At 44.1% G+C, this 23,950-nt stretch overlaps 1 protein-coding gene across 1 annotated transcript in view; it reads left to right on the top strand.

Moving 5' to 3' along the window:
* The window catches only part of ZW10 (zw10 kinetochore protein), a 563,481-nt gene that overhangs the window by 431,173 nt on the left and 108,358 nt on the right, over positions 1-23,950 (top strand). The window lies entirely within an intron of this gene.

Below are 23,950 nucleotides of genomic sequence, written 5' to 3'. Positions count from 1 at the left end.
GAAGGGAGGGGTGGAGGGAAGGTGTTCTGAGATTTGGTTTTATTTCTCATTACCTTACTCTGGTTGATTTGTAATAAATTGAGTTAATTTTCCCCAAGCTGAGTCTGTTTTGCCTGTGATGGTAATTGGTGAATGATCTCTCCTGTCCTTATCTCGACCCGCAAGCTCTTTGTTATATTTTTCTCTCCCCTGTCCAGCTGAGGAGGAAGGAGTGATAGAACGGCTTTGGTGGGCACCTGGCGTCCAGCCAGGGTTAACCCATCACAGCAGCTTAGGCACAGATTTGTTAGGGTGGGATGATTCTTACTGAAGAAGGGTTTGGATTTGTAGAGAAGGTCTCCACGTACTTTCTGATGAAAAACAAGGTATCTTTTCTCTCAACCATGTTGTAAGACCAGCTGGGCTGATCTTACATTATTAATGGTTTTACACTTAGGTATTCAAAAAGCTGATAAGTCTGTTACTTTGACTGCACAATATACAAAGCAAAGAAAATACACATTCCTGAGAAGACAGTCTGATAAGGAGAAATGCTGGCATCTAAACACTGGAGAATGAAAAAGACTGTCAGATGTCATGACTGGAGAATTTTAAGAGGCGTGAGAAAGAGAAGCTGCTGCAGCGTTGCCCCATGAATATTTGTTATTCTCACATAGGTGGAACTTGTCTGTATTGCTAGACATATGATGGGTAGCATTTGGTGCAAGGCAAGAGTAGGCAAGGGAACTATTCAATGGACCTTTTTCTTCCATATATGTCATGCACACTAGATATCACCAATATATTCCTTTGTTGCTCATATTAATCAACTTGACCAGTGCTTGCCTTGGAGCACTGCTTGTGATCCCTGGGAAATGAAGCAAGAAGGAAGGAAGGTTCTTCCAACATCAGCGAACTTCCCCTATACAATTATCTAAAGTGCTTGGTGTTTACAAGCAAATGAAACAGAAAAGCAGTGCTGAAGGGGAAATTAAAATGGGAATCAGCTGGGAATGGAGCATAATGCTATGTTTAGCTTTGCTAGGCATGGAAAAATGTTTATTTCAAGCCTCAGGAGTATAACAGGGGGCATGTAATTAACCAGCATCAGCAATGAAGGCCGCTGTTTTCATGCCTTTCTGACCCCAGGGACCAGCTGCAGCAACTGAGGAGGCAGGGGCTAGAAACACTGGCTATGGCTGGTTTGAGACTGGCACTGTTAGCCTAAAGCAGAACAAACGTCACTATTCGGGATTTCTTGAGCACTTCCTCTGTGTGTAGCCACAAGGCTAGGAGGGTACTAGTTTGAAACTGGAGTGATCAGTCTGGTGGTGAATGTTCATCTAAGACCTTTAGATAAATTTCTCTTTGATTTCTAAGGTCCTTAGGTGCGTGGATACGTTTGGATTTGAAAGTTGAACTGTTGAGAAGTGACAAAACACAATGTGACAGTTCATGACAAGAGGGAGAGTAGGAAACGGAGAGAGGTGATAAGAAAGCCATGTGAGAACAGACTGCAGTATTGTCAGGCTGGGAAAACAATGCCAGTTCCCATCCATACTGAATGGGAAATAACTGTCAGGACCAGAAAAAGAACCTAAACCAACCCACAAAAAACGATAAATAAATTCTCCATCTGACTTTCAAGTAAACCCTGAGGATTTAATTGAATTCCTACCTGGAGCAGCTAATGCCAGGGAAGCACTAACTGTGACTGAGAACTCAGACATCAGTTTGGTTTAGGAAGTAAATGCTACCATCCCAACAAAACGTACAGAGCACAGGGACTGCAGGAAGTTAACTTGTGTAGGCTGGAGGGTGTGGGACACCCGTGAAATTGGGGCCCTATTCTGCCACTTCTGCGGGATGGGATCTGTGCTTTCAAGGGTTATGTGACATTCCTGTAGCATGTTTTAATCTCTGTACATCTCAGTTCCTCAGCTGAAAAAGTAGAGATAGCAGCACTTCTTTCCACCCAGTCTTGCTTGTTTTTCCTAATTGCATGCTACGTTCTTTAGGAGCAGAGACTGTCTCTTATTATGTAAATGCACAGCACCCGGCACAGTTTGAATTTTCTGTGGTAACAGAACAGTCTTTTTGGTCTGTACATATCTAAGGAAATGTCAGCTTTCCTGATTTCTTTTAAAGTTTCCCAAATGATGCTTGGGTGCTAACTTATTATGCAGTTGCTGAGTCATGTCAGAAAACAAAAAAAAAGGAGAGGGGAGAAGAGCAGAGAAGAGAAAAAAAGATGTTTCCTGGGGATATCGTAGCTGCTTTTGTATAGGCCATTTAGACCATCCTGTAAAATTATTCAGAGAATTAAATCCTTGGCATCAAATTCATTGATATCTTTAAAAAAAAAAAAAAACTTAGAAGGGATTGTATTATTTCCAGTTAACATTTTTATTTCAATTCTGGGACCTTTCCTGGTTTCCTCTCCTGCCTTCTCCTGTTTATACTATAGCATTTTTTCTGTAATGTGGCAGGTAGCTAAATGAAGAATTTTTCTTTACTCAGTACAGCTCTCTCCATCAAGCATTTAGCATGAAGCATACAGTGTCTTCCCAAGACCTTCTCACACCCCAGGACAGGTCGTGTGGAGCAGTGATACTCTTATTTCGATGGGGCTATGTTTCTATTTGCTGTCTGAGTCCTTGTGCAGCCCAGTGCAGCCTGGCCCCAGTATCGCTATAGAAACAAGAAGGCGGCAAGAGATGTGCTGGAATCTCTGTCTGACTGAAAATAGCTCCCACCTACCCGGTGTGCTGGAGCCTATAACAGCCTGACCTTTCCACTGGAGCCTCCTGTGCTTTGTAGCAGAGACACAATTAGCTCTCATTTGGCCCCATTAAAACTCGCTTCTGCAGCCAGTCATTGTGCTGCCAGCTGGATTCCCGAGACAGCTGCTTTGAGGGGTGGTAAATGAGGAGAGTGTGCTGGACCATATCCCAAGAGATACTGTCCTCCCTCCTGCTTGCTGAGCACCTCTGACCTCAACCTGGGCATGGCAAAGATATGTCTCAGCCAGAGAATATCAGAGGACAGAAAAAGGGACTAATCCTGAGTATGAGCTGCTCTCTGCACCCCTCCCCAGTAACAGGATGGGACCGATTCCACCTCCTGTTAAGGTGCCTGGATATGCCTGCATATATTGGACTGGTAGCACTGCAGACCTTGCAGCAGAGAGCTGGCCCTTCTCAGGCCTCTGGGCTTGTTGACTGAATGCAACGGGGCTCACATTGCTTCCCATCACCATGGCATCAAGCATCACCCAAATGTAGTAGCAGCATCCCTGCTGGATGCTCTGTAGCCAAAAGGAAAGAGGTCCATCATTGGAACCTCTGGGGAAACAGTCCTTCAAAGGAAGCCTGTGACTCCCAGGCCTTGGCAGCATTCAGGTCCCCCAGGCTTTGGATTGTGGCTCTGGGAATTGCAGCACTGTACCACTGGTAAAAAATACCTTGGTATTTCTGAGGCTTATGTCAGACAACTGTGAGATCCAAGAGAGCCCTGTGCTAGTTTCTATTCCTAGGACAGCCTGAGTCATGGAACCTGTGAGACAGAGCCATATCATACATCCCACCAAGGGCTTTCCTAAATGGGGATAACAAGCTCAGACTCCAAGAGAGACAGAACTTCATCACTGCCTCTTGTCCATTCACCACCTGCTGCCTTCCATGATGAGCAGGACTGGCACCATGAGAGTCAGCCCTTTTTCACCCTCCACTCCCACTGTGGAGAAACACTGCTCTAAAATGCATTCTCCAACCTTGCATTCTCCTCTCTGTCACCTCAGAGACTCCTCTCAGTGCTGTCATGGCTTCTCTCAAACTCTTCCAGCTTCCCCCAAAGAGTACCTGGATCTCTGCCTTTGCAGCAGTTGCCCTCATCACTCCTCCATCCCCACAGCACTTCATGTCCCCAGGCACGGCCCTGCACTGCTCCAAAACCTGCTTCCCTGCATGTCCTGGGCAGCTGCAAGGCGAGCGCCTCGTATAGCAGTGGCAGCAGTAGCAGCATGGGCAGTCTAGGTTTAAATATCTTCCTGAACCTGAGAGCTAGAGAAAATTTGGAGAAATTATAAACAGCTACCAGATTTAAGTCTGATACCCCATAAAGCTGGTTTTAATTTTCCTCTGGCTTTCAGAATCAGATGGATTTCTTCATCCATCTGCTAAAAGAGAAAGGAACATTCATGCCTGCCTCCAGTGTAATTTCTTTAGGGCCCAGTAATGCCAGCTCTCACAGGACTGCTTTCCCTTCCATGCCTTGGAAAGAAGGGGCAGGCAGACACTGACACACAGGACAGACAGCGTGTTCACAGAAATCTTGCTGCTTGAAGGTGGCAGGTTGAACATTTCATTAAAAGAAGATGACCTCTGTTTTGACATAATTTTGCCTCTTAAATTATTCAATTTTTCTCAATGACAAGTCAATCTCTCTTTTGCCTGAAGGGGTGCTTTTTTCCCCACTGAAAGAACTGGCAAAATGGTGCAAGTATATTTTCTAGAAAAAAAGAGTTAATTTAAAAGCTTCTTAGCAATGGAGACTAAAAATACTTTCCCTCTCTTGCCCAGTTCCCATTGCAATAGTCTGCAAGTGGACAATGCTCAGGGAGCCACAGCAAACGACCACAGCAATCACAGCATTAATCAGTAACTGACAGTAAAAACAGGCTAGTGTTTATGACAGGCTTTATTCTGTGGGAATAGAGCTTTGACTTGTTATCTCCTGAAAATCCTCACTGTCAAATCCTGCCCTGTGTATTGTGAATGCTACCTTCTTTCTAAGCCAAATACTCACTGGGCATGTTAGAGCAAGTTGATGAGAGCTAATGAGGCTGGGCTGATTTATTGAAACTAGCTTGCTTGTTTTTTCTCTCTCTCAGGCTGTTAGAAACAAGGGGTAAATACACTGATATCACTGATGTGAGTCTGATGTAAAGCTGGGGAAAGGAGTGGCAAGCGCACAGCTTAATCAGATGCTCTGGCTGTGGATCTGCTTGGCATCCCTATTTGTTTCACTTGTCTCAAAATAGGAATTGCCAGCACTTTGCTAAATGTAGTGGAAATTCCTTTTCTTCCAGTGCTGGGACTGCAAAATCTCCTTGAGCTTCCTCTGTTACCTTGTTTCTGAAACATCCACTGAAATGCTCCTGGAAAAAGTGCATCAGTGAGCTCTCCCCACTCTCTGGCAACAACAGTGCACTAGAGGGACCATTTCTCTTCTTTCTCTCTGCGGTGGAGATTTCCCAGGCTGCTGCCCAGGGCTCTGTGCCTCCTCACACTGTTGCTGCTTCGCCCAAGGTCTATAAGCATTTCCAGTTGCACCAGGGGCTGAATCTGCCACTTAGCAGTCCCTCTCTTAGACTTCCAGCAGAAACTTTAAGGAAGTAAAAATGGGGTTTGCAACTAAAGCTATTTGAAGTGCCTCCAAGTCAGCCGGCTGGTGGCTTGTATAATTTATATTGCATGTGCAGCAGTAGTCCTCCTGGGAATCTTACGACTTTAAGTCCTTGATAGAGCCATTCTGACACGTGCTCTGCGTAGGTGTTTTCTTTCACCACTTAATCTGCAAATGGTTGATCTCTTGTTCATATTTCAGCTGAGCTGTGATATAGCTGGACCTAGACAGACAGGGTCATCTTGGTGACTCAGTCCAGCAGCAACAAATGCATTATAAATTCTCTGCTGCTTGGCACTACAGCCATCTTTACACTGTGCATGTTTGGTACATTGCATAACAGAAATCCATCTCTGTTTTCGGCTTTCAGGGTCTTGGTAATATAAATAAATCATCTCATAAATTAGAAAAAAGGACAGAGAAAGAGAAAAAGTTTTCCCGTAATGAAGACTCTAGTGGAATACTTCATCCTGAAACCTGCTCACTGACAATCTGTGACGGCCATCACAGAATTTCAATGGGAAAACAAATGATTTCTATTGGATCAGTGCATCTGTCATTAAAAACTGGTACTAAAAAAGCCAGATTTCCAAATTAGTTGCTTAAAGAGCCTTACAAAGCACTTGGATTGGAAGCAATTCACAGGAGGTAACAGCTTGTTTTATATGTCTCTGAAGTGCCATGTACATTCCTGGTGGCATATAAATAATAAATAAAAATATGCATACGCAGAGATAGAGAGCCTTAATCACAAAACATGTATGCATATTTGCAGTACAACACAGGGGGTCCATTCTTCAAAACCTGCCCTAAAGTGTCAGCATCAAAAATGAGTGTCAGGGGTTTTATAGCCATTACTCCTCTTTGGGTTTTTAAACACTGGCTTGTCTCCCACCTCCTTTCCATCTGAGCCAAGACCTGCTTCTGATGGCTTCTGATGTGACACTCTTCCAATTGTAAAACAATGAGCAAGCATTGCATCTCTTTTGCCTATGCCCCCCAAATAGTTGTATAGAGTCCTTTATAATAGAAATAATACCAGTAACTGCCCTACCTGGGTCATAAATCTATAGCATAGACTTTCATCAAAATTTCAACCCCAAAGCTTTTAACTCTGCAAAGGCCCAGGCTATGCCATTCTGGGCAAAAAGAGGAAGTGCAGCTGCCTGTGGTGGTAATTTGCTGTGCCCTGTATACCATCCATGAAAGGGATGAAGCAGCCCCACAATCTTGAAGAAGGGGTGGTTGTCTACTTTCTTTCTCTTCGTACATTTTCTTCCTCCCAAAGCTGCCATTACCTCTTTTTCCAAAGTTATTGTCCCCAAGACCAAACTGCATTGTCAGTAAAAATTGTTTTAATAAATATGTTGTGTGCAACCTAATTTCTGTTCTTTCCAAATAATGGTGATTGGAACTTAACAAAAAACAAGTTTTCAACGCTCATTCTTTCTTTCTTCATAGGAATTAGGCTCTTATTTAAATGGGGTTTTATTTGCCGATTACAAATAGTGTATTCATGCATTGAAAGAAGTTATGCCTTGATTCTCAGCAGCATGAATCAACATGGGTTCCCTGTCTCGAGAGCTGTGCTGATTTACCCCTGCTGCAGATATGACCCTTTTTTCTCATGCAACTCAGCTTTTCTCTAAGCAGTTTCCAAATTATGACTCTACCCAAAGATAAAGAAGTTGATAGATCTCATGATTAACTCTATGGAAAGTAAGTAATTTTTGACTTGCAAAGGTACTTCAATTTCCTTGGTTTGATGACTAGCTCATAAAGGCTCCTCCTGTGTGAAACTGGAACCTCAGTAAGAAAAAAAATCAAGCACACTGAGCTCCAATGGGGGCATGGCAGTGAGAAAGTGGACATTCTGTTGTTCAGATGAGTTCTGGGACAGTTGAACAAGAATCCAGCCAGGATCCTTGAGACCACAGTACATTTCTTATAAATCATAGGTTTCTCTCCGCCTCTTTTCCCAATAATATCTTATTAGCACCAGCTCTACTATTAAACCTGCCCTATTACTATTAAACCATCCCTATTTACAGGGATGATGTTAGGGCACATCCATTTAAGAATTTGAAAAACCTCATATATACAAGGGTTGCAGGGGTACCTCCTAAGAGAGAGCAAGATTCACCATGACATCAAGGACTCAACTCCCCTCAATTTTAGTGGCTGCAGGAAAACACAACTGAGACATGAAATTGTCAAGGAAAGAGACTGTACAGCTCTTCTCATGCAAAGATATTTCTAGAAACTACAGGTGGAAAAAGCAAAATCAAGAAATGGTACTGAGCAGGCTTTATTTATTTATTTCACAGCAGCAAATGAGTCATAGGCTAATTAATAGCCCTTAGATGGGACAGCTTCATGTTTAGCAAACTCATCTGCATTTCTTTTGCCACTCTGCATCAAAGCCAAGTGACCCCTGGGGCTGTTCCACAACCAGCTGCTTACATCTGCATCCATAATCTGATCCTTTGAAGGACTTTCTAAGAGGGCTTCCTTAACTTATGAGACCTAGTTCAATGTGGTGCTCCTCCTCCCCCAGTATGCTAATATTAACTTTTGTGTGGAGAAATTTCTGGGGATGGATTGCCTGCACTCTTATTTTAAATGTTTTTTTTTGCAAGGGAGCACCTATCATGGTGTGGCTGTTCATGCTTCATTGGCATTATTACTATTTGTCCTTCTGTTTGTTTTGTTTCATTTTCCCCTCCTCTCTTGGTTTTAAAAAGCCCTTTGGCAAGTTCAGCTAGTGTTCAACTTCATTTATTCCTACAGTTGCAAAACCTATGTTTGAAGCCAGGCAGGAATACCTTCACATCATGGTCCAGTAACAAGCTTTATCCAAATGCTGCCACCTTGAGAGAATTCTTTTTAAGGAGAGATACAGAGCATCTGAATTGACCAGGTGTTTTAAAGATTTAAATCTTAGCTTCCACAGATTTAATCTTCTGTTATACTCCTAATTTTATTCAGCCCTGTAATGTCACATACTTGAGGAGGATTTCTCATTTCCTAGTAAATGTGTAGCAGAATTAGCTCCTTTCATACTTTTCCAACCTATGCTGTGATTAAACACCAAAGATTTGGGCACATATCTGGGAACAACTTGTATTCCAGGCCTCACCAGTGGTGCTGCTTTACATTTTGATCTGCATAGATAGTCCACTCTGAATTCAGCCATGCCAGAAACTGGAGCTGCCAATTGCAATTTTTGGCTGGGGCAATCAGGCAACTTTCAGGCATATGTTAAATTAAATTTGAAAATTAGCATTATTGGTCCCAATATAAACAGGAGGAGAGAGAACAGGCTTTGCATTTTCTGCTTCATGGAGTTTGAGGTAGTAGGAAAACATTCCAACATATGATTGTTTACCAGAGTAGCAGTCGCAACATCTAACATACTCCAGATTTTTTAAGGCATTTGTAGTAACAATGGTCTAGATCTATATCTTAGAGAAGCCAAAGAGTCTTTCAGTTGGATTCTACTGAGCCATATCCTTAGCAGGCATAAAGTGGCCCAGCTCCAAAAAAATTAGCAGAGCTGCAAGCACTGACACCACCTAAGGATCTGGCCATATGTGGATTTGGATGAATATTTTGATTTTATGTTTTCCAGGCATCATGCAAAACATTGGCAAATTGGCAACATTTGTATTTAAAAGGCAGTTAAAATAGTAACTGTATTTATATATCCGTGTATAGAAAAATAGATGCAGAGTGGGAGGAGAGCGCCTAGTGGATGTAATCTTTAGGAAAGAAGCAGCAAAAATTCAGTTTTAGGGCAGCAACAGATTCCCTTTGCAACCTCCTGTACTTAAATTCAAGTCCATTTCTTTGCAGACCTTAGATTCTTCTAGGGACTTGTTTTTTCATTTAGAACAAGTAATACAGTGATTCTTAAAGAAAGGCCAAGTGGCTTTTAAGCCATGTATTTTTTTTAATTGACATGAAGGTCCATGCATTTTAGTAACTTGGTGTATTAAGACAATTATAGAATTGTTTTGCTGCTAATTTTTGCACAAAGAACCCAAACAAAGTTTAAGTCACTCAGTGTCAGGAAAAGTGAAATTTCTCTGAGGTACTCACATACCCTCTCCAGTTTAAAAAAAAAAAGTAATAGGAGAAAAGCAAAAAACATCTTTGTCCTGGCTCAAAGAGGAATTGGAGTATTTTGGCAACACACTATTCCAGGCAGTCAAGTTGGTGATTTCAGTCTTGCCCATTTTCTATTTTTGTTCCTTGATTTATATTGATACAGCACAGGAGTGAACTGTGTTGTCTACTTGCCTCGACTCTGTTGCTATCCATGCCTGCCTGAGGAAACAAACTTGTGCAGTAAAGACCACAACAGGTTGCATGACTTGTCTTATTTCAAGAGATGTTGCAGAAGCAGGAAAAATCACAAGTGAGACGATGCATTGGGCTTGCACAGCAAGGTTTTACTAGCAAGGGGAGCTACAGCAGTGGCTTCTGTGAGAAGCTGCTAGAAGTTTCCCCTATGTCCAAGGGAGCCAATGCCACTGCTGGCCAAGGCCATCAGCAATGGTGGTAGCACTTCTGTGATAACTTATTTATGAAGGGGAAAAAAACCTGCACAACTGGAGCCAGAGAGAGGAGTGAGAACATGTGAAAGAAACAACCCTGCAGACACCCAGGTCAGTGAAGAAGGAGGGGAAGGAGATGCTCCAGGTGCCAGAGCAGAGATTCCCCTGCAGCCTGTGGTGAAGACCATGGTGAGGCAGGCTGTCCCCCTGCAGCCCATGGAGGTCCACAGTGGAGTAGATCTCCATCTGCAGCCCAGGGAGGACCCCACGCCAGAGCAGGGGGATGATCGAAGGAGGCTGTGACCCTGTGGGAAGTATGTGCTGGAGCAGGTTCCTGGCAGGACCTGTGGCCCTGTGGAGAGAGGAGCCCACGCTGGAGCAGGTTTTCTGGCAAGACTTGTGACCCCGTGGGGGACCCACGCTGGAGCAGTCTGTGCCTGAAGGATTGCACCCCTTAAAGAACTGCAGCCCGTGGGAAGGACCCACGTAGGAGAAGTTCATGGAGGACTGCCTCCCGTGGGAGGGACCCCATGCTGGAGCAGGGGAAGAGCATGGGGAGTCCTGCCCCTGAAGAGGATGGAGTGGCACAGACAAGGTGGGATGAACTGACCCCAACCCCCATTCCCTGTACTTCTGGAGGGGAGGAGGTAGAGAAATCAGGAGTGGAGTTGAGCCCAGGGGGAAGGGAGGGGTGGGGGGAAGATGTTTTAAGATTTGGTTTTATTTCTTATTACCCTACTCTGATTTGATTGCTAATAAATTAAATTAATTTCCCCAAGTCAAGTCTGTTTTGCCCATGACATTAATTGGTGAATGATCTCTCCCTGCCCTTGTCTCAACCCATGAGCCTTTCATTATATTTTCTGTCCCCTGTCCAGCTGAGGAGGGGGAGTGATAGAGCAGCTTTGATGGGCACCTGGCATCCAGCCAGGGTCAACCCACCACAGATGGGCAAATATTTACTTTAGGTTTGTGTGTATGGAGCCTGATATGAATCTCCACACAAACCCAGCTATTTATCAAGTAAAAAACTATCCCATTATGAGTCCCTACTCCAGAACCAATATTTGATTTTAATATTATGTGTACAGGCACTTATAAAATAAACAGGCCTGTTTGCATTGGTAGCTAGGCTCTTGGAGACAGTAAATCAGATACACTGTTGCTCATTTTTCCCTTTCCAGAGCAAGGCTGTACAAAACTTGTAGGAAGAGAATAAGAATTGAATGAACAAGTACAAATCTTTTTCAAGGCTGAGAAAGATGCAAAGCTGTGCATTTATGAAGAGGTGACTCGCTTATATGAGTGATATAGGCAAAGTAGTTGCCATTGCTTCTACCAGAAAAGACCACCAATTTAACCTGCATTCACCTCAGCTGTCACCACTATGTGAATAGTGCTCATTTCAATAAAATTTCTCTTTCAAGACTGCAGTGCCTTTACCTAAAGAAATAGGCATAGAATAGACTATTTCAGTTGGAAGGGACCTACAATGATCATCTAGTCCAACTACCTGACAAATTCAGGGCTGATCAAATGTTAAAGCATGTTATTAAGGGCATTGTCCAAACGCCTCACAAACACTGACAGGCTTGAGGCATCCATCACCTCTCTAGGAAGACTGTTCCAGTGTTTGACCACCCTCTCAGTAAAGAAATGCTTCCTAATTTCCAGTCTGAGCCTCCCCTGACACAGCTTTGAACCATTTCCACGCGTCCTCTCACTGGATCCCAAGGGAGAAGAGCTCAGCACCTCCCTCTCCACATTCCCTCCTCAGGAAGCTGTAGAGAGCAATGAGGTCGCCCTTCACCCTTCTTTTCTCCAAACTGGACAAGCCTAAAGTCCTCAGCCGCTCCTCACAGGATATTCCTCCCAGCCCTTTCACCAGCTTTGTTGCTCTCCTCTGGATGCACTCAAGGACCTTCACATTCTTCTTAAACTGTGGGGCCCAGAACTGCACACTGTACTCAAGGTGAGGCTGCCCCAATGCTGAATACAGTGGGATAATCCCCTCTTTTGACCGGCTGGTCATACTGTGTTTGATGCACCCCAGGATGCAGTTTGCCCTCCCAGCTGCCAGGGCACACTGCTGACTCGTACTGAGCCCACTGTCCACCAGCCCCCCCCCCAGATCCCTTTCTGCAGGGCTGCTCTCCAGCCATTCCTCTCCCAATCTATACTTGTGCCCAAAGTTACTCTCCTACATATAGTGCAACATCTCCACCTCGCCTGCCTTGCCTATCCCTCCTGAGCAGCCTGTAGCCCTCCATCCCAGCACTCCAGTCACTGGATTCATTCTACCAAGTCTCAATAATGCCAATGATATCATAACTCTGGGAATCAACCAATACTTTCAGTTCATCCTGATTCTGATGCTGCATATGTTGGTGTACAAGCATTTCAGGTACACTCCTGAGCCCTCCATGCTCCCAGAAGCAGTGTAAATGTTCCCAGAAGCATTACCATCCTCAGGAAACATCATGCCAACCCTTAGTTTACCTACTGCAATCCTGTTGGGATCCCCTCCCCCCCTATTGAGTCTAGTTTAAAGGTCTATTGATCAATCCCACCAGTTTACGCCCAAAGATGTGTTTTCCCCATCCCATCAGAAGCCAGCATACCTTGTGTCTCAAAGGCTCTTCCATGGTTTAAAATCCCAAATTTTCAGCAGAGGCACCAGTCCCGGAGACAGTTGTCGATATCCTTTCCACCTCTGGGAATATCCCTTCACACATCCCACAGCCAGAAACCTGGGTGGTCGCATGCAGGAACAGGAGCTCGCTCTGTATGGCTGCACTGGTTCTGCCAGGTGCTAGAAGCAGAGGACACTGGGGGTTTTTTAGAGGATGGTCACGACGCTCCCCGCTGGGGAATACGTCTATGCTTGCCCCTTAGAATCAGCTGGCCTCATTGATTTCGCCTGCTTAAATCTCCCGCGCTATCCGGTGCGGGCTCCGCCCCTTGCTCTCTGTATCGTCCAATCAGCAGGTCGGTTGCTCGGGAACGCCCCCCCCTCCCCCCGTTCAGACAAGCCGCTACCTGCCCACGTGTGTGCCGCCGGCGGCTCTCCTCGCGCTGCCCCGGCGTTCATTGCAATCAAAGCAAATCAAAGACAACCTGTAAGTGGTGGTTCAAGGACACGCTTCTTCATAAAACTTGCTTTTCACATCAACTTCACCTCCATTCCACATAGTTAGATTCAGCATCCACTGATTGCTTTCCACTATCTCCATGCTATTGTTCCCAGTACTGCAGCAAGTTAGTCTTTTTCCTCTGCCTGATTCTCAAGTATTTCTTGCGTAGCTGAGGGAACTACAGATGCTCTGGAATGTGTTATTGTGCACAGTCAGTGCTAAAGTTTTAGAGGTCATATATAAAAGGCATGTTTCCAAAAAGCCTCTCCAAACAGATGCTTTGAACCAGGCAGCTCTAATGTTGCAAGCTTTTGCCTCTGTAAATGACCATGATCCTGGATAATTTTGCTCCTAAGACCTTCTTCTGAGTTCTTTTACAGCTTCATGAATCTGAAATAACCCTTTCAAGCTGATGGGTTTGCTCTCGTGCAGATCAGGATCCCAGGGAGAATCTAGCTTGTAATTGTCATTTCGTCCACAGACTTCAGTTGCAGTTTGTCATTTGCATCTGTAGACTATAAGGCTCACTACAGTCTGGACAGATGTTTTTAAATACATAACGGGTATGAGAGGAATAATCCAGCTGTGTCCTGCTGGACTTAGTGTCTCCTCTATGTCATTCCTGTTTCACTCCCTGGGTCCCTCAGGCAAACTAATCAAATTCTGTTTGCTTTGACTAGACAAATGTTTCTTTCCCAGTAGTTTGAACTGCACTGTTAGGAATCCTGTTCAGAGCCCTAATTAAAGTTTCTGCTACTTAAATCCAGTCGAACACCATGCAGAGTACTGAGTAGTAAGACCCTGCTCTCTACAGCAGCTTTTTTTTTTTTTCCCTACATAAAGGAAAATAAAGTGCATTCATGCAACTCTCCAATCTGCTGTGTGTTTTCCAGCAGCGGTATCCGATGCAAATTCTCAGGGTTTGAGGTCTTGCCATTTCTGTGCCAGGGGACAGAAAAAGGGGAGTGAGTGAGACATATTGCCTCCTGCATACTGAGATGAGAAACTTGAAAGAGGAAAGTCCTCATTTACATGCCAGAAAGGCTGTAGCAAGTGTGACCTGGTAACGTCCTCCTTGCTCCCTAAAACTCCCATTCAACCTGCAAAACTTAACATGCTATCTGTATTCCAAACCCTACTTTGGATGCTTTTGCTGCAGGGATGTCCTTGCTGTCTTCTCACTGATATACAAGGTGGTCCTCAGAATATGATAAAAGTCACTCTGCTATTGCCATGATGGAGATGTATTGTTCAGCTGACTTCTTCATAATTCAGTTTCTTCTTTTGGTGGCTCGGGAGGAAATACCTTCTCTTTGCTTTTATCTTTCTGGAAAGTGTCAGGTGTTTTCAGTGTCTGTAATTCTTTAGAATAAATAAATTTGTTGCTTCACCTGTAGCTAATACTTAGTAGTACACCTGCTTATATTATGGCTGGAATGTACTGATCTCCATCTGTTTTTATTTCCAGATTTCATTCCACTTCCTTATGTAAAGAAGAGCCAGTAAATCTCATTTCATCAGAGTGTATTCATAATGAATTCGCATCCAAGCCTCTTTACAGACTCTTGGCTTTAGGTATTGTGTTTACACCTCCAAATAGGTAACATTTTTTCTCTTGCACAAGAATAATGTTTTCAAAGGATGTTAGAGCTTGCTAAGATAACTGTAACAGTGCCTAGGAGAACTATTCAGTGAACCAAAGCTGGGCTGTGGATTCCCATCTGTAGCCTATCCTGTGCCTTGCACATGAAACCACTCTCTTGGTTCAGTGTGCCTATATTTCTTTAGTGTCATGGTATTGTAACTGAAATACTGCTTCTTCCCATGCTCTAGTAGGCAAGTCTTTTTTCGTGAAGTATTTCCCAGGTCACCAGTATTCAGCTCATGGGCTGCAGCTGGTACTGACTTTTCATTTTTCCTATTGATTTCTCTGCAAACTTCAGTATCTCTTTAGGCCTTCTCTGAACAATGTAAGTGGGTCGATGAGAACTAAACTCTCCAAACACCAGTGCCCTAATTAATGTTCAAAATTAAAGTGCTAATTGTGAAATGGTGTGTGATTCATCTATCTCCATTCAAAAGCCCTTTATCAATGTGCTTGAGGCATGTTTTTCCTTTGTTTTGAGGCTGCAAAGGGGGATTGCATGAACCTAATAAAATACAGAACTACGTTGGGGGTACCAACACGTGTTGTGACAATGCAGACCTTACTAGGCCAAATGCTCCAACAGTGTTATGCAAGGGAAAGTTATGCCTTTCACTGGCTCAGCTGCAGACTGAACAGCACCTCTGCTCCAGCCTTGGCTAACTGAGGCACAGTCAAATATTACCAGTCCAAGGTGCCTTCAGGTGCTCATTTCTGGAGCAATGAGTGACACTGGTAGGCTTTGAAACCAAATACCAAGCAGTGAAGTACTAACTGCTTGATTGCATGACTTGGGAATGGTGGGAGAGCTGCATTCACTGTATGAGAGCAATGCAATTCCTTTCAAGTCTTGGAAACATTGAGGGTAGGGAATTTATGGTCCTTTCTTCTTGCCCCAGCTAGACATGAAGACTGTTTTTCCCAATGACTCATCAAGTGCTTTGTATCATTTAAGGCTTTCAGAGATAAATAATCCATGACATCATCTAACAAAGAAAGCAACTGTAAATGAAAATCAATTGTGCATGGCACCTATTGGGAACAGAAAACCTTTGGTGGCATATATTGAGTTACATTCATTGGTTTAGACCTTTTTTTGCTGATATTTGGTGCCATAGAATTCCAGAGCATGAAATAATTTCTTCATGTGGTGTGTTAGTCAGGGGTATGGGAGACTTCTGCATCAGCAGGACAATATACTGCACTTCCCTGTGAGTCATCAAGCCTATTCCCAGCTTTGTGCTGTGACTTGTGTGACCTTGAGGAAATCATTCTGCCTTTCTCTGCCATCCTATCCCTCACCCAGCTATTTTGCCCATCTGGCTGTTCGTGGCAGGGCCTTTTATTACACTTTACACATAAATCATCTAGCACCACAGGACTAACCCTTGTTTGGCTCTAGACCTCTATTATAGGCTTCTGGAGAATATAAACAATAACATCAAGGTATCGAATATCAGTACAGACACAATAACAATGAGATCTGCTTGAAAACAGAGATACCTCCTCAGCAAAGCCCTGTTTTGTGAGCTGTTAAATTAGATTAGGCTTTGGAGAATAATGAAAGAAATCCAAAGTATTTTAGGTCCTTTCCAGCACCTTACACTCCCAATAAGTTGCTATCTCATCACAAAGGAGCTGATCTTTGGACCATCCTGGTTCAGAGTACCCTCTCACCTATCACAATTTCCAGGAACTCAGAGAGGCCTTGCTGCTTATAAATCAGAAATATTTGGTATGAAAGCATGTTCCTAAAGAATAAGGACCATAACCTTGGATCTGAAATAGCTGAATAGTACAGTCCCAGGCTCCTGAGAGCCTCTCTGCCCCAGCCCATCACTTATTCCTTTGAACAAAGCAACAGCCGCTTCCTAGGAATTTTGGCACAAGCCTGCCTTGTCCTGGCACTGTAGGACTTTGCTTACATTCATTAGTGCTGTATTGCATTTGCATAAGCAATGTCTTAACAAGCATGGCCCTTTATCACTGTGATTCATGGAAATGACACAGTGGATGGTTGTGCTAACTTTGCCTTGAAATTAGGATGATTTATTCATTAGGGGGTTCACTATGAAGTCGTTGCCATTGCTGTTGTGTCTGCATATAATTAGAAACAAGGGTTGTATAAGAGAGGTACAGAGTAGGATGAAAGGCTCCTGGGGTCGTCCCTTGTCTGTACTCTTCAAAGTGTGCAAGTAGAGGGTGGGAGAAGAGCAAGGCATGGTTCAGATGCACCAATAAAAATTTTGGGGCACAGAGTAGATCATTAAGAATTCTTGTGGTATCTGCTCTAATCTCATTAGTTGTGATGGATTCTGATGATGTCCATGTTGTAATTTCCATTGCTGTTCAGCTTTAGTCCACTTAACGTCCACTTTCTGTGGAGTGTTTCCAAGCAATTAGTATTCTCATCTTTTATCCGAGAGGTCATGGGTTACAGTGCATTACTGAGAAGGATGGGCTGGAAGGAGAGAGAGGGGGGCCAGCATCTCTTCTGCAGAGAAAGAGGGTAAAACACAAGTCAGCTTGCTACAGAGAAAGTAATGTGTTGATGTCCCACCCTCTGAGCTCTACAAGGGTGACCAGTAGATTCATACCCTATCTTTTTCACATTAAATCCTAGCTCCATATTCTAGTTTCTCTGAAAGACTGCTGTGGGAGAAAGACCTCAAAGCAATACAGTGCAAGAAGCTCATTTCCATGTCTTTAGCTGAAATTCGGGTTGTGCCTTCTGGAACTGGGCTTTGAAGATGCAGGCCAGGATGGCAGTGGGATGCATAACAGAGCCCTAGGTGGTCCCAGAACACATGAAACTGTATTTAAGAGACACAGCTGACTTAATGCAGTCCCTGAGCTACCTGTGCTTTGGTCTTCCTGCCCCCAGAGACCACATTGGACACAGAAACACCCACTGACCTTCTCTAGTCCCTCGACTTCTGAAGCAGGCCTTGGGTTAGCTCCCAAAGGCATGATGTTGGCAGAAACCAGCAGCACTGTCTGGCTCAGGGAGGCCGTAGGATTATTGCCACTCACATGCTAAAGCAGCCTGGAAATGCCTCCTACCCATCTGCAAACAGCAGATATGTCACCCTCTTCAACGCTGAGGGATCTGTGGTGGTGTTGAAGCAGCAGTGATGTCTGGCTCCATGAGCCTGTCTTGGATGACACTTCCAATCTCATCACTTATTCACTCCTAGGGAGCCGTGGGGTGATGCACACACTTCTTTTTATAGCCCAATGACATTAGAAATACATGCCATGGTCTGCACCTAAAAATTCCTGGAGATGAGAGGGTGAGCAGGCATCCACCTTGCCCTTAGCAATGCCTGAAAATGCCAAGCTTTTATTCAAGGCTCTAAATAATTAGCAAGCCCATGTGTTGCAGGTTTTTCCTTACTTTTGGAATTCGAGCTGATGCCCTGTTTTCTCCCCAAACTGTGCAGGGTGGTGGTGAACACAGGTTTCCTGAGGACAGCCTGGGTGTGTTAGAGAGGTGATAATAAACAAAAGAAAAGAGAGCAGGAGACTTCTGCACACTTTCTCTGATCACTCCCTCCACTTTTTTTCCTTTCAGGCACTAGGTCAACTGAGCAAAGCCAAAGGCATGGTGCCATGTTGGGCATATTAGCTTTGTGGAACATGGTCCAAATGCTCCCATGCTGAGCAGGGCTCCCACCAGGCTCCACCCACACCTGCAGCCATTTAAGGACAAAAATCTCTGTTTTCAGTAACATGGATGGCATGGAGGGGGAGGCTGGGGAGGGGATGAGGAGAGAGGCCTGTTTTCAGATGACGGGTGTGTGCACAGGAACTTCCTACAAGCATCAGTAAATCACCTGCACGCTGCTGGCAATGGTTCATGCCAGGGCCAGAAGAGAGTGTACTGCAGTTCCCTGTGCCATCTAATTGGGCAGGGAGTGAATAATGATTTTTGCAGTGTGCATAATTATATTGTGGGACATATTACCTGAAGCATCAGCTATTGTCTCCTATCAAGGGACCCCAGCCTGGCCTGATCTTTGCTCTGACCTACTACAGCGACTAGATCCTGGGAAGAGCAGTGTACCACCAACTTCTGATAGTATTTTGCTATCAGAAAGGAGCAGCTTGCTAGGAGTATTTTAAAACGTCTGTTGGTGGAGAGGTTAAACCCAAATGTTCTTCACATCTTCTCATTCAGTAATAAATTGTGTTGCTCTGCCAAATGCTCAGTCTGTTTCAGGGACAAAGTGTGAACAGTGCCATCAAAATGCAGCCTGACCTCGTTGTGTGCCAAAACACATTTATTTCTCTCCTGAGATATGGTTACAATTTGACAGGAGAAAGTAAAACATTTCTTTCTCTTTCAGGGAAGAGTTTTACAAGATGCTTAAAATTATTTTTTGCTCAAAGTGCTAACCAGCAGAGTTTCAGAAGCTGGCCCAAGTCTGGCAGTGTGCAACTCCACGGAAGTGGAGCAGTGGAAGCCTCTCCCTGCACTTGCAAAAACACAGATTGAAAATAATTTCCATGCTCTCTCCTCTGTCTTTGGCAAGTCAGTTTGCTTATTTCTCCCTCCTGCGAATCCTTCTGGCATTGAAGAGGGAGGCACACTGCCTCCTTGATCTGTGAAGCTTTCTCACAGAAGGGATCAGGGAATTGAGTTTGCCAGAAAAAGAGCTTTGGGAAGTGCCCGCTAATCTCAGCTCCTGCTGTGCTGGGTCAGCACGAGCAATTGCTGGCCACATGTTCCGGGCTTGCAGTGAAGACATCAGACTGCATATGCCATGTATATCCCAGGAGATTTGTCACACAGTCAAGTGGTGGAGTTTCCTTGGGAACCATCTTTCGACCTGGGGAAACCCTCACAGCTTTCCTTGTATTAACTCCTCGTTCATTCCTAGACTGCTCCACCTCTCTCTGGCAAAGGACATCATACTTTCCTGAGCAGCTCATGGAGCCAGTGAATGGAGTTGATTCTTGTATCCATAACCTCAGCCTCGTCCTTCAGCAGCCCTCAGTAAAACTAGTCCAGCCAAATCTCCCTGCAAAGGGATCCTCACCCAGCAAGCCTTTCTGCGATTCCCTTTGCAAACTGCAATCTAATTTCTTTTTCCTGGTGAGCTCTGCTGCCGTTTAATGCCACCATGTGTCTTAACAGAATTAAGCAACGTTTCTAGGCATCTATCAGATGATGTTGCCAGCCCATACTGCAAATATTTTAGACATAAAGCAACCACATGAGGAACAAGGTTACCTAAAATTGCCATTAAACCATAAGGAAGAAAACACACCCCTCAAAATTGTGTGCAATCCACAGAACAGCAAACTAATCAATGTCACTTGAATGTGACTGAACTGTATGAATCTCTGTCATATTTGGTTTGTGTACAGGATGGTAATGAAAACTGATTCAGTTTCTTCACACAAATAGGCTTTGTTTATTTTAATAAGATGGATTTTTTTTGTACATCCCTCCCCCACTTTACAAGATGAAAGTACAGATATGAAAGACTGACTTTTCTCAAAGCTACTGCAAAACTCCAGTAATCCCATTATCAGGAAAAAAACGGGTTTGTGAATGACAGCTCAAGTATTCTGTCTGACTGCAGAATTCAAGGTTTTGAAATGGTTATTTAAAAGTATTTAAGCACCTAAGGATTCAGATAAGCCTTAGGTGAGTTTTTCACAGGCAACTCTGGGAATTAGATAACTAACTGTACCTAAATGTGTTTACAAAAATTTGACCCCTCAGGCCCAATTAATTTTTACTGAGCTTAACACAGGATGGAAAGTCTCTTTAAAGGCATTGGCCTGCACTGACTCCTGTTATCTCTGAACTGCCTTTGAGGTTTTGTCACTTGGGTAATCGGACACCATGCAAGGAAATTATTTTTCTGGCAGGGGATGAGGTAGTGGAAGGCTTAATACTGACACCTTATGATGAAGCCCACAATAGCTATGAGATGCTGTTGTCCACTGTGGCTCCCCATCCAAAACTTATTGATGGCCTGGATAGAAATGTCTGGTTCTGAGCCTGAAATTGTGAGTGAAGTTACTGTGTGCCTGGATGGACTGGTTTGCTTGAAGTGATGCAGACACGGGTTAAATTGCATTTTTTTTCTCTCCTTTTTTTTTCTCCGGGCCAAAAAAAAAAAGGACAAAAATGGATTTGTGCTCCCTCAAGCAGTCGATAGCATGCTGTCTGTGAGCCACTGAGATGCTGGCTGATGATGTGCTTCCTTTTCCATCTTTCCTGGGATGTTGTGCTAAGGCATCCTATGAAGAATTGCACCTTAAGAAGAAGATCATGTCCAGATCTTTTCCTGGCTTCTTTACACTGCTCTAATGTAAAAGGAGGTGTAGGAGATAATCAGGGACAGGATAATCAAAGTGGATCACTCCCTAGTGGTGGGAAATCCCACGGGGTATTTTACACAGTGCCTCTGGAAAAAGTGGTTGTATTTTTTTTCCTATCTACTTGCCTTCACTTCTGTGCCCTACATGGACAGCACAGCCTAATCAGCACTTTGAGGCCATGGAAAAACGATTGTTGAAGAAACCCCTGAAATTCTTATTTCCCAGGCCTAGGAAGGCTGCTCACCCAAAGGTGTGAGCAGGAAGGGTGACCTGATTTCTGCCAGGGCTGGCTGACAGCTCCTACTGCCTGTGCTGACACAGATCTGCAGATGAAGCAGTTCTTTTGCTACCTTTGGGGAGTGTGTGGGGGGAAACCAACCATTTACCCTCTAGGTAGACATGCCAGCTGGATTCTTAACATGCAGTAGCTGTTTATAGTTGTATCTGTAAAGCACTGCTGCTGGGATGAGGCAAAAAAGACAATCCTCAAGTTCTAAGATGAAACTTTTACCCCTCGGGTCCTGTCCTTTCTCTGGCATCACTCAGAAACAATGCCAGTGGCAGATGCTGTTTGGTGGCCTGAGTCAGGCAGATGCTTCTCTCACGGCACTGAATCTGGCTCATTCATCCAGATCAGTGGCTGCCTGAACCAACTTGGGAACAGATGACAATGGGGGAAGGGAGGGCACGTCTCCTGCCTGAAACCTCAGCATGAAGAGGGTTTTCTGCATGCTCTGTTTCTCACGAGCAAGCCAGAAATCCTGGTGTATTAACCCAAGTCTGACACACAGTAAAGGCTCAGCGTTGCTCCTTCATTAGTGGGGATGTGGCCACTGGGACAGGGATGAGCAACAGCTTCAGCATGTGCTCATCTCATCAACAATTCCTGATGAGTTCAGAAAGTAACTCCTGGTGAAGCACATTATTGTATCTTCTTGGCAGCTGACTAATCTATAGATGTCAGAAGAGATGAAATAAACCTGCTTACTACAGATTGGCCTGTCTCTCTTTACTGTATCTCCAGGTGATGGATGAGTGCTACCTGTGATCTTTGAGTAGCAGTTGTATCTTTCAGACGTCTAACTACAGCCAGGAACTGTAAATGCTGCATTGCTTCACTGACAGAGCAACCAAGAAGCAATAATCTTTGCCTCCTGCAAAGGTTAACTCCTTTGTATCTTCACAGGACAGAAAAGAGTCAGAAACACAGCAGTTCCCAGGTCCATCAGCTGGTTTGCATTGTGAATGGATAGGCCCTGTAGCAAGGGATGATGCCTTTAGAGCTGGAAAGGGCAGACTGGTGCCCCATTCTAGAACTGGGTGCCTAATCCTCTTGCATGATGCCTGTTAACTAAGCCAGCAGAACCTGCAGCTGTCCTGCCAGCTGGCTTCCCTGGAGATCTCACTGACTTCTGCTGATGGGCCACTGAGAGGAGGGAAGAAAGCATTTGTTTTCATTATTGCTGATGACAGAGCTGTTGCAAAACAGGAAGAGTTGGATCATGGAAGCAGCAGAGCTTGCAAGGCATGCCTGGAGGATTAGCAGAAGGCTCTGGGGGGTAAAAAAAGATATTAAAGAGTTAGAGAAGAAAGAAAAAAACAGGAATTAGTGTAGATTGATCTTTATTCTTCCCTTTGCTGATCAGAGCTAGAGAACACTGATGCATGCTGTATATTAGAAACAATGCAGAGATTAAACATGCAAAGCAGAGATATTTCAGTATGCAGGTGCGGTTGTTGAGCTTTCTCAGTCCTCACTTGTTGCCTTAAAAGATGCCATTCTCTCTTGCATTTTATGCGGTGCAAAATGCTGCTATTCTGATTCTGTAGCATGTTAGACCAACTCAATGCTAGAAGAAACACTAATGCAAACGTATACCCTTTTGGAAGGTATGCGTGTGTGCACACTGTCAGGCTGATCATATGTCTGACAGATGATGGCTCTAAGGGGGATGTTTGGGTATGTGTGGGCTGTGTGTGGAAGAGAGAGGGAAGTGGCATTTGCAAAATTGTGTCATTAAGGGTAAAAACACTTCAGCAGTAACTATTAATCCTGAGGAATGATTATTATAAAGTGCCACCAAATTGCTGGGATCCAAATTGCCCTCAATGCATATGGCTGGAGGGTCACATTTGGGACTATTGGCCAGATGTAATCACTCCTTTCTTGACTGCTTCCTCAACACTGCTCTTCCAAAAATAATGTATTCATGTGCCCAGACTAGAACAGGCAGGGGCTGCAGTCAGGCAACTAATGAAAAAAGTATTCTTTTTTGTTTCAAAAAATCATTTGGATGAGGTAACTGAAGGTTGTGTATTGCTGATTTCCATAGCCACAGGTAGCAAAACAGAGAGAAAGCAAAGCAAAAGTAATTGAAATTCTAGGTTTGGCACCAAAGAAGATAGCAAGATAAAAGCTACACCAAAAATGGGGACAAAATGGGGCAGAAAAACTGGAAGAATAAGAAAACACTGGCCTTTCCTTTTTTCTCTATTGAACTTATGGCCTTTTGATTGGGAAAAACACCAGTACTAGGTAGGAATCATAGCTCATTAGATATATTTTCCATATTTCCTAATGCTACAAAGAGAAATGAAGGCCTTTTATACGGCAGGCTGTGTGTATGCATGAAGCTAGCTAGTTCCTGCACTCTCAACACACAGGACAGACAAAGGAAAGAGCATGATTCTCACTTCATAAATGAAATCGTAGAGGCACAGAGATTTTTAAGTAATAGGTCTTAAAAGGAGTCTGCAGCAGATCTATGGATCAAACCACAACTTCCTCAGCAATAGCCCAATGCTTTCCCAGAGAGACTCTTTCTCCATGCTGAAGTGTATACCTGAGACCTGTTGCAATGTGTCACAGGCTTGTGTTGAGGGGAAGG

Source organism: Accipiter gentilis, chromosome 5, assembly GCF_929443795.1.
Source record: "Accipiter gentilis chromosome 5, bAccGen1.1, whole genome shotgun sequence".
In the NCBI taxonomy this organism is placed as follows: Eukaryota; Metazoa; Chordata; class Aves; order Accipitriformes; family Accipitridae; genus Astur; species Astur gentilis.
This window is presented reverse-complemented; position numbering and strand designations above follow the sequence as displayed.